Here is a 4,140-nt window from a genome sequence, read left to right on the forward strand (position 1 = left end):
CCGGATTTCGACTCTACTCGTCACCCTGATCACTTTGGTATATATAACCCTATATCTGACTCTTTTAGTTTTAGGACTTACAAACAACCGTTATGTGAACAAAACTATAATACTCTCCTTAGCATCTTTGTTGCGATAGTATAAAAAAGTGAGTTTCTTGGCTATGTTATTACCCCTAATGGTATTCAAGCAAATCCTAATAAAATCGTAGCAATTTGAAATTATCTGATTCTCAAAACGGAAAGGGAAATAAAACAACTTTTGTTTTTAGCGGGATTTTATATCAAATTTATTCAAAAATAACAAAATCCTTAACAAATTGCTTAAAGGAAGGCAATGTGGTGAATAATTCAGATAAAGAAGTTATCAGAGCCATAGAAACTATTAAGTTATTAATAACAAAAAAGTCGATTCTGGCGTATTCAAATTACGAGAAGTTGTTTACGTTAAGGACAGACGCCTCTAATGCAGCGGTGTTAATGCAAAATGGACATCCCGCCAGCCGTACACTTAATGAACATGAGTTGAATTATTGCGCAAAAGAAAATGAGATCTTGGAGATGGTATGAGCTACGAAGTGGTTTAGATCGTATTTATATGGCAAACAATTTAAATAAATAGTGATCATCGCCCTCTGCAATGGTTAAAACAGCCAAATGCAAAACTTCAACGGTGGAAGATTAACATAGCCAAGATTTTGATATCAAATACATTCTTGGTAAAGAAAACCATGTTGCCGATGCTCCTTCTCGCGTTAGAATTGAAGAATTTAACGTTAATGAAGAAACTGCTTCGAATGTAGCCACAATCCATTTCTCTGACGAAGACTCCGGATACTACTACAACTTATACTGAACTAACAACTGAGTTAGGGTTTTCACAAGTCTCATAAAATTATAAGTTATAACGATTCGAAAACATAGCATTGAGAATTGTAAATGTGTAAACTCATTTTTGTATGAAATCCAACAACAATTTTTTTAAACAAGTGTAAAAATTTATGATTTTACGATGCTATATGACGGGTTGTGAGTACCCCAAGTTTATAAAGGACATAATTAAAACTTATTTTGTTAAACAAAAATACAACAATACTTATGACAGATGACAGATGACGACGACTTTGTACGATTGCAAAACATTTATAATATACTGATCACTTCAAACAGATTTAAAATTTACAGAACCATGAAGGAATTAGAAAATATTAAAAAAATATACCAAAATATTACCACTCTAATTACGTTAAGGAGATAACTCAGTGGCGTAGCTACAACTTCGGGCGCCCGGGGCCAAGGATGTTCTGCCGCCCCCTTTATCTACCTACCTAAATATCTTCGATATTAAGTATATAAAATTTAGGAAGGCCACGCAAATTCTGAAGTTCCAAAATTCTCACAATACGGTTTTTGAGGAAATTGATAGTAAATTTACAAGACATCTTATTAAAAGCCATAAAAAAAATCCATTTTCGGCCTATATCTTGTACACTTTTGACACAATTTTCAGAATTTTTGTCCGAATTGGAGTTTTAAAAAACAGCGAAGATCGTTTTGCCGCCCCCAAGACCTTGCGCCCGGGGCGACACAAATACATCTACTTAGGTTAAAATATATACATACGATAACCTATTGATAAGATATACATTTTTGCAATGCAAATGTACACTTAAAAACAATCCCATACCCTGCAAAAATTCCATAACCGATTCTCAAACACATTCAAGCATTTTTACCAATACATAAAAAAGCATGTTGAAAATTTGTAGTAATGATTGGCAAAAAGAAACAACATCAAACTTTCACATTATGCTTTATTCATTCGCGCATATTGTGTGCATAGGAATGGAGCAATGTTTCATTTTACCGAAAAAGACCAAAACGAAGAAAATGGTGTTGCCCAATCGACAAAATCAATTAATTTGCAAAGCTTTTTTAAAAATTCGGGCAAATTAGAAGAAGAGAAAGCAATTCCACCTGTTGTGGCATCTATTTTCTTGTCAGTGGCAGCACGACATATGTATCACAATTAATTGCATATTTACAAGTGAACGCGAAAGCCGCAAAAAGACGCGCGAGTGAATTAACGAGAACAAAACAATTACATCAGGTGAGTAAAGTGATATTATTTATACAAAAAATGAAGAGGAAAACATTTTATAATGAAATGTGCAAAGTTAAAAAGGAGTGTGAAAGAAGTTCAGTGCGATACGAAAGTTTATCGGAATTTGCGCGTGCTGATGGGGAAGATGGCGAAGCTGCCGCGGCTGCGCTACATTCTACTCCTGAAGATTCTTTCTCATTTTCCGGCTCAGAATGCCAGTCGGAAAATGAAAATGAGGTTGTTTCAAGTGCAGAAAAGTGCAAGCATTTAAAGTTATGGGCAATTAAAAATAATGTGTCTCAAGCCGTATTGAGCGATTTGCTCAGTGTTTTAAGAAAAATAGGAGTGCATGATTTGCCCTTGTCTGCAAAACTGTGCTTGAAACAACAAAAATTAAATCAGTTATAAAGAATATCTCCGGCGGAGAATTTACGTATATTGGCATTCAAAAGCATTTTATGAATTAACAAAATCACAAATGTCTTTGCAGATAACATATCTTTTCACTTTAAAGGGCACTTCTGGGGATATTGGCGAAGTTATGAAGCGAGTTTTTGGCGACGAAGTCCTCAGTTTGTTCAATTGGAATGGGAGGTGCGGGAAGAAATCGCTTTCAGAATTTAAAATAGTTAGCGTGGCTCTATTTGGTAATTCATACTATTGTTAACTTTATTTACCAAGTTTTCTGTTATTATGTTTTATTTGTTTCAGAAATTTTCAAACTGCATGGACGCATCGACTTCGAAAAGGAAGTCCGAAAGAGCGTTGAGCAAAGCCACAACAGGCAAAAGCAAAAACGCTATTTGCTGAACAAAAAAAACTTATAACAAAATTGTAAATTTTTCTTAAAATACTAATATAAAAGAAAACATACAAAAGAAAAGGAATTTTTATTTCTAAATATATTTTGCGGTATTCCATTTTGGCAAGTAAAAAACCTTAGTATTTCACTTTGTATTTAACTGCAAAATGACGGTCAAAAAAATTGTCAAATCACTAGAAGTTTTACTCTCATTTCACCACACATTTTCTCAAAAAATGACCGTCAGTAAACTAGTAAATCTGCGGAAAAGCTACTAGTTAATTTACTGGTAAAACACCGGGCACATATAACGTGAATGAGCGGTGCAGCTATACATTTTGTTATGCTACTAAGCTTTGAGTAAGAACGGTATATACAATCACACAATTAGGTACGTAATGAAAAGAAACGGTCAAAAAAGTTCCCATGGCTCTTAAGAGTGTGACTGAAAGATTTACGGAAAGTCCCCGTCACGGCTCCAGGTCGTTTTACTAGTCATTTTACCAGTATGCTTCTCGCAGGGTATAGTATAAAACATATACATATACATACAAACATACACACATATGCAGATATTTAGTTATTTATGAGAGTTTAAAAAATTGTATATAAGCAATGAAAACATCAAAATAAAATTAGAATGACCTATTTCTCAGCTCAATAAGGTCTTTACTTTTCCCCCACCAACGCTAAGGATTTAAATAATCTTTATTGAGTTTAACATTTAGTCTTACAAATCAAACAAAGACTTTTTAAGAATGTCTGCTAACTTATAATGATAAATCTTTTATTTTAAATACAAATTTTTAATTATTACATTTTTTCAGAGCGGTACTGTAATTAACGACTCTTCACCAAACAAATGGATTCCAATATGCCCCAACCCATTTGATCTGGCTGCTATTGCATCAGTCTATAGTAAAAAAATTAGTATTGTTGATTTGAGAATAAAAGCAAGAAAATACGCAGAAACTTCCAAAAGCACTTTGCAGCAAATAGATTTACTTGATATATAACTTTAATTTAAAATAGCTTATAATATATGTATAATTAGCTTATACTGCAGTAAATACGAATAATAAAAAACATCTGGAAACTAGTTAAAAAAAAAAGATGTATTTTAATTAAGCGTGATTTAAGGATTCCACTTAACTTGATGTAAGTATTGCACACAACATTGGCTGAAAGGGTCTGGTCCTCCCTTGCTCTTGACGCTCAATTTTTCCAGAGACGTA

The 4,140-nt window shown here is 33.4% G+C and overlaps 1 long non-coding RNA gene across 1 annotated transcript; it reads left to right on the forward strand.

Moving 5' to 3' along the window:
- The first annotated feature begins 733 nt into the window (after positions 1–733).
- Positions 734–2,980, forward strand: LOC126765449 (uncharacterized). Its single transcript, XR_007668406.1, has 3 exons — positions 734–2,109; positions 2,594–2,750; positions 2,815–2,980. It is a non-coding gene; the product is annotated as an uncharacterized LOC126765449 (long non-coding RNA).
- Positions 2,981–4,140: the final 1,160 nt, after the last annotated feature.

This window comes from Bactrocera neohumeralis, unplaced genomic scaffold (genome assembly GCF_024586455.1).
Source record: "Bactrocera neohumeralis isolate Rockhampton unplaced genomic scaffold, APGP_CSIRO_Bneo_wtdbg2-racon-allhic-juicebox.fasta_v2 cluster10, whole genome shotgun sequence".
Taxonomy (NCBI): Eukaryota; Metazoa; Arthropoda; class Insecta; order Diptera; family Tephritidae; genus Bactrocera; species Bactrocera neohumeralis.